Source organism: Echinops telfairi, unplaced genomic scaffold (genome assembly GCF_000313985.2).
Source record: "Echinops telfairi isolate 266 unplaced genomic scaffold, ASM31398v2 ScPeMD7_1;HRSCAF=3_0, whole genome shotgun sequence".
Taxonomy (NCBI): domain Eukaryota; kingdom Metazoa; phylum Chordata; class Mammalia; order Afrosoricida; family Tenrecidae; genus Echinops; species Echinops telfairi.
In genome coordinates this window covers 56,435,939-56,443,825 of record NW_022103896.1, presented here as the reverse complement: position 1 = coordinate 56,443,825, position 7,887 = coordinate 56,435,939, and positions in this window count along the sequence as shown.

Sequence of the window (7,887 nt, the reverse complement as noted above, 5' to 3'; positions counted from 1 at the left end):
ACAAACCCTTGATAATTTATAAATTATTATTATTTTTTCATGCCTTGCACTGACTGATGTCTTCCTTCACCCACTTTTCTGTTGTCCATCCCCCAGGGTGGGGGTTATATGTAGATGTGATCAGTTCCCCTAGAAAGATATTTTTTTAGTTTTTTTTGAAACTCTAATGTGTGAAAATGTAAAGTTTAGTATTCAAAAATGTCTATTCTGTGAAATCAATAAGTTAATGGAAAAAGAACAACATTATTGTTTCATTGAACCACTTTTCAGTGAATGAAATCTTACATATAAATATTTCTGGTTAAATATGACATATCTAACAGTAGCTGATCTTTAAATTAGTACAAAATACCTATGATAGAATTAATGAGGTAAGTCATAAAATTATTAAAAATTAAATATATGGATGAAGTAATTTTGAATTCAATTATTCCTAAAAAATGTATAAATTAACCCAGACGCTCTACTGCTCTACTCTGAAAGAGAATTCTCTGGGGGGATAAAGGTGTGAAGATTGCACATTCCTTTTAATCTGCCTTCTATGTGAGTGAATTGCATAGATTGCGATCTAGAGCTCTTTCAAGTGAATGCGTGAGACATTTCAGGAGTAATTTTTTCTGACATGTTTCCATATTCATTAAGAATGCTCAGGAACCCTGGTGGGAAGAGCACTTTGGGCCGCGGTCCCTTGGGTCAGCAAAAACCACCAGCATCTCCCCAGGAGAAACACTGGGCTTTCTCCTCCTGTGTGTAGTTACTGTCTTAGAGTCCCCACGGGTTGCTGCTCTCAGTCCGCGTCGAATCGATGGCAATGAGGTTTGTTGTTGTTATTGCTGTTTTTAAAGAATCAGCATTATAAAGAAAACATTTAAAAAAAAATCCAAATGACAGATATTTTGGGCGGTTGGAAGGGTAGGAGTTAATGAAAAGTATACAATATGTATATTGGTTAATAAAATAGTAATAATAATGCTCAAAGTTTCTTAAAAACATATTTAATAGCATCTATTATATCCAAAAGGAAACCCTGCACTTATGTAGCACCTCACAACAAGGTCTACTTTTTATAAGAAGCAGAATGCAACACGAAAATAATAAATTGGAATAAAAATACCCAGAATAAGGTACTAAATAAGAAGGTGGGTGAAATAAATATGATCTTTGTTGTAGTTACATAATCTGTTGTCAATTTTAGACTCAAGAGTAAAGGAGTGGAGTTTAGCCTGTCAATCAGAACGCAGATTAATGGCCATATTTGAAGGTGCTAAGGAGATAAATAGCTTGCTGGAGGCGGGACACACACTCACTCCCTGGAGACATGCCCATTTAGAAGACACATGGAGCTAAGCTAGAGCCCTGGAACTGAAGGAGCCAAGTGGACACTCCTGCCAGCACTGAGATGCCTCACTGTCACTGGATACACAAGACTTTCCACCCACTAGCTTGAGATCTTCGTGCATTCGGTATCATTGCATGTCTTGCATGAGTCTGAAGAGGAATTTGCAGACTGGTACTGGACATGTGGGCTAATAGAGGACTTATGGGCTTGATCTGGACTAGGCTGGGATGTTTTCTCAATATTCAATTATTGTTATCTATAAAGCTCTTTCTTATTTACCTATGAATGTCTCTATGAATTTGTTTCTCTAGTCTACTCAGACTAACACAATATTCAAAGAAAAAGATCACAATAATTGGTGTATATTCAAAGTGGTAAAGAGTAAATAATATGGAAATAATGAGTAAGAAAATAAATTTGGGAAATCAAGTGATTAGGAAATAATTCATAAAATAAACATTGGATGCAGTTAAAAATAATAAAAATGAAAATATTTATGAATATGGGTACATGTAGAGAACAAAGGTAAAAAATGTGGGCCTAGAATTTAATTAAAAGATAGACTATATGTCACTGCTGAGAAACAACCATACACTAAGCAACTGCAAAAAATAAAAGAAAAAACAGAAAAAGAAAAGAGACAAATATCATCAAAGAAAAAGGAAATCAGAAAAACATTTGATGTTAATGGTGGAAAAATCATGATCATGTCATGGTCTTACAATCCTAAACTGTGTAGTTGCTCAGTGCCATCACGTCTGTTCCAACTCCTAGCCATCCTGTGTACAACTGAAGGAAACACTGCATGGCCCTGCAGCATCCTCACAGTTGTTATGGGCGGTAGTTACATAGTCTGCTGTCAATTTGAGACTTAAGAATGAAGGGGTAGAGTGTAGCTTGTCAATCCATTTGCAACTTTAAGACCTCATTTGGAGACGCCAAATGATAAATAAGAGATAAATAGCTCGCTGGAGGTGGGACACACACTCACTCGGGAGACATTGCTATAGATAAGTCACATGGAGAGAAGCTGATAGATCCAGGTTCCTGGAGCTGAGGAGTCACAGGGAGACGCATGCCAGTACTGAGATGCTTCCACCACCACTGGACCCACAAGACTTTCCACCCACTGGGCTGTGATCTTCCTATATTCAACGTCATTGTATGTGTTGCGTGAATCTGAAGAGTAATTACGGACTCGTAGCAGACATATGGGCTAATATCAGATTTATGGACTTGACTTGGACTGGACTGGGATGTTTTCTCAATATTCAGTTGCTCTTGTATATAAAGCTCTTTCTTGTACACATTTGTGTGTTTATGAATTTGTTTCTCTAATCTACCTGGAATAGCACATTATGCTTGAGCCCTTTGTTACAGCCACTACATCAATCCATGTCCTTGACAGTCTTCCTCTTTTTCACTGACCCTCTATTTTAAATGGTAGATAGCACTCATATCAAACATGCAGCTGAAAGAGTCATTGTGTTGAAAGTTCTACAAATGAAAAAGAAGTCAGAGATCCATGATCATATCTTGTGAACTGTGATGGCTTAGTTTATGAATCTGAGGAAAATATTCTGAGCAGCTTCTTATATCAATGTCTTGTTGGTAGAGATTAATAATGAGGAGGCAACTTTAACTTTTTTAAAGTATTTTGTTGGTTTTCAGTGAAGATTTGTCGAACATTTAAGGTCCTTATTCCTTAGTTTCCACACATGTCTTTTAGTGCCATAGATTATATTATCCACACTGTGTGAACACTCATATTTCAGTGCTGAGTTTTCCCCAGAGGAGGCTACCTTTTTAAAGACTTAAGAGGAAGCATACATGTAAGAAAGTTATAGAACAAGAATCCATGGAAAATATTTCAAATGATGATTAAAAGTGAATCTAATTATCACAGAAGAGAAAAAATATGATAAAGATAAAACAGTCTGGATTTTTCTGGGGTTTTTTTCGGCTCTCTGGCTCAATATTACCATTAAATATGAAGATGGAGTAGGGGTCACAATTGCAACTAAGAGACTTTGGAGACAGTAGTTGCAGACTGAAAGCTCACCCACATTATTACCTGTCGAACTGTTTGCCACAAACCAGTTTATCTATAATATGTGATAGTCTATCCATTCTAGTGCATGGAATAGAAAATTAGATGTTCAGTTGTTAGGCATATCACATCAACCAGAATAATATTTTCATATGACTTACAAAATAAAGGCTACTGGTGGTTGTGAATTTAGTAGCGTCCCTTCTCTTCAACATGTTTCAATATCTCAGTCTTTAAGAGAATAACGAATAGAAACTTTAATATGTATCAATGAAGACAAAGTAAGTATTTGAGATTGTTAAGGTTTCTTGTGCCAACCTGGCCGATAAACACATGTGGGATTAACTGAAGGGTGGAGAGATAAATGGCTCAGTGAGCCTCACCTCTCTTCTCTCTTGCTCTTCAACAGACCAGTGTGTGGCTGCCTTGCTTGTTCTTTGCCTCAATTTGCAAGCTACACTACCTGTGGGACACCTAACCTGTGAACTGTGTTGCTGTAATTTGAGGTTCCTTCAAGACCTGCTTTGCCACGCAATTGGAATGTACATCTCTTGAGCTGGGGACTGTTGGACCCTGTCATCTGGCTGACTGTTGGTGACCTGCTTTGCTGTTTGTTGCCTGTGCCTGGATCGCCTGAATTGCTCTACAGAGGACTACCTGGTGGCCCTCAAGACCTGAAGGACTGCCAGTGCCTTGCAAATGTCTCACGGGAGTGAGTTGCACTGAGCCATTTGAACTGCTTTATAATTTACTTAAATGCTTATTTTTTATGTTATATATCTATCTATCTGTATAAATATATATAAAATTATTAGCAGTCTGGTTTTGTTTCTTCAGAGAACACTGTCTAACACAGTATTCAAATAGTATTTTAAAATTAAGATTAATTTTTAATACTTTAAATATTCCTTCAAAAAGTTAATACACATTTTACATGTTATATTTTATTTAGTTTCTAATAAACATTAAAGTTTGATCAACTAGTTGATCCAAAAATGGCCAGAGTAGAGATACAAGATGTGACAGTAAAGAAAAATGGGTTTAGGCTTAGAGGAGTAAGAAATATAGCAAAATCATTGAACAGTATCATTAATGCCTTGAGAAATCTCAAAGAACATATAATTTAATAAGCCAGGTTTTTGAGAGAAAAGTTCACTGAAATTCACTTAGGAAGGTAGATAATCACCACTGTACAAGTTCCATTTGCTGCGGAGTCCACTGAAACTCATGACTAGCTATGTGTGTCAGAAGGAAACCATGCTCGGCAACATTTTCACTAGTGATTTCTTAGAAGCAGACTGCCTTTCAGTTAGCAGCCACGGTGTTATTCACTATTTGCACCACCCAGAGGCTCCCTTGCATAAGTTCTGCAGTAAAATTAAGGGGTGATGGTTTGATGAGAAAGATGGTTTCCATACTATTAAGGTACGCTACGTATCACTCTCTTTCTCTAGTTTTAAAACTATGCTCAGGCAGTAAGAGATGAGAAACGCAGCAGACACGAAGTGACAATAATAAATAATACTGGTAATAAGGTGCATTGATGTTATAAACCCATATTATAATATACACAGAACGCCCCTCACCCCCCACCCCCAAAATGCAGTCCAGCTGCTCCTGATTTAATTAACATACATTACACCTTGGGCGTGGGCTTCTGCCAATAACATACATGGAACACCAACAAGAGGATTGGTCAGTTGTGCCATCCCAATAGATTGCAAATGGGGCAATCGGAGGCCAAAGGGGAATCTCACTACTACTATGAAAGAAGACCCCTTGAGTGAAGAGCAACCTGAGAACCCTCCAAGCAAAAAGAATCACGCCAAAGATGGAGCTTGGTGTGAACTGGGGGCAGCGACGCGGTCTAAACAGAAACATCAGAAGGAGGAGACCGGCAGGAAAAGTTGGTACAGAGATTTTCAGACCCAGAGTAGGAAAACAGAGTCTTTAGGCAGAAGGCCTGCTGGTGGACTGAGCTGCCTTTGGGCTCACCATGTAAGTGTATCAGGGGATGGTTGGATTGTCGACCGAGGATACTAGACCTCTTCACTTTGGCCGAGACTTATTGGCAGAGCAGCGTGCCTTTGAGCATTTACAGACTTCGCTTAAGGAGTTTTGCAACTCTTGTCCCAACATGGCAGAGGCCAAGGGGCCTTTGGCCCTGTGTGTCCCTGCAAGTATGACTCAGAAGTTTCCTCATTGAAAAAGAATATCCTGGCGACTTCTAATCTTGAATTTTAACTAGTTACTATTCCAATAAATTTCACAATCATGAGTATAATATTTGAGCTCTATGCAATACATTTTTTGAACCCAGCAGAAGAATGCCACGGGAGGGAAAACCGGTGTCAGACTTGCTAAAAGGGTTAGAGAGGGGAGACATCTCTGACTTCTGCACTCAGAAATCAGCCTTGGTGTGACGTTCATTGATGCTGATTATTCCCCTAGCCCTTTTGTGAAGTTAGAGGAGCTTAGAAATAGTCCCCTTGTCAACTACAGCTAACAATTCCATTATTGCTTTTTAACTCATTTTTAATTAGTTCTGACATGGAGGTGTGGGTAGTCTAGAGATTTCAGATTTAGACATGAAATAATTTTACAGGAGATGTTAATAAAAATTCCTAGTTGAAATTCTGTTATGATGACTTAAAGTAGCTTTTTGTATCAATTAAAATAGACATGTTAAATGCATCTTATGAGAACTACAGAATCATTCCCTGCAAGGGTATTTAGCGTTCATGCTTTTCATTAAAAATGCGAAGTAAAATTCATCAATACAGGAGGTGAAGCAGTGAACAAGGACACGCTATCCTTCTGTTTGTTGTGGTCATGAATGCATTCTCATGAACAGTACTGTTTAAAACTACTTCCATTGAGTTAATTCATATTCATAGAGAACCGACCTAGGATTTCTGAGGCATTGTGTATTTTTACAGGCGCATGTAACCCTGTTTTCGTCCACAAAGTGGGTTTGAACTACCAACCTTGTAGTCCAAAGCTTACCATACAGCTCCACCAGAGCAATTCTTATGAGTGTGTATATTTTGGTAACCTAATAATGAGAAAATTTTCCAGTTAAGAGAGGACATTGTGACTTAGTGAATGTAAAATGTAATTAGTACTAGTTAGATACCTTCTATGGATACAGGAAGCCCCTTGATAATGCAAAAGCATACCTGGCTGCTAAACAAAAGGTCAGTGGTTCAAGTATATCTAGGGATACATCAGGAAAATTACCTGGTAATCTCCTCCCCCAAAACAATCTTTTGAAAGCTCTGTAGAGCACACATGTACTCTCCCAGACATGGGTAATAATGAGTCACGTTTTTTGACTCTATGGCAGTGAGTTTGGCTTCTTTCATATATATATGAAATATGTATATATATATATATATATATATATACACACACACACATACATAGCTCTATAAAGAAACGGTTTCACTTTATACTGTATATGCATATTATATATATTATAATGTGTCACAGTTTTTTATAATAAATATAATATCCCATTATTGTTGAGTTGATTCCAATTCACACTGACTCTAAAGGACAGAGGGGAACCACCATGGAGTCTCCAAGGCTTGGATCACTAGGGAAACTGATTGCCACGCCATGCTCCTGCTGAGTAGCTAGTGGCTTCCAACCACCCGCTGTTTGTTTAGCAAAAAAGAACCTAAGCTTGTTATTGTTGTTAGGTGCCGTCGAGTCAGTTCTGACTCAGTGACCTTGTGTACAACAGAAGGCAACGCTGCGTGGTCCTGTGCCCTCCTCATACCTGTTCTTATGTTTGAGCCCACAGATGCAGCCATTCGGTCAATCCATCTCGTCAAAGGCCTGCCTCATTATCACTCTCCATCTGCTTTACCACGGGTGATGTCTTTCTCCAGGGATTGATATCTCCTGACAACTTATCCAAAGTAAGTTAGACTAAGTCTTGCTATCGTTGCCAATAATAATAATAATAGCTTGCTGCCATGAGTCAATTCTGAACCTCAGAAACCTGATAGAATGGGGTACAGCTGCCTTGGTGGGTTTCAGAGACTGTAACCCTTTAGGGGACTAGAAAGTCTCATCTCTCTGCCGTGGAGAAGCTGGTGGTTTCAAACTGCTGACCCACCTAGGTTCCTTAAATACAAAAAAACTGTGGTTTTTCTTATCTTATGGATCTTTAACAATATATTATATGTATGAGGTGGTGCATTTCTATTTCCTTTACATTTTTAATCTCTCCTGATTTAACATTAAACTCATATATGTATATTCACCTTTGAAAAGGCAGGAGATAGTAAAACTCTTTTAAAATTTATGAAATGAGATCATATATGATTCAAATGTCATTTTTTAAGATTTAGAGTTACACTAAAAATTCAAAGACTCTGGGACAGGAGGAAAGCGTAAAGAAATAGAGGAAAGAAGTAGGAGGTAAAGGGCATATATACAAGCCTAAATACAGACATGTACATATGTAAATATATTTAAAATTAAGGGG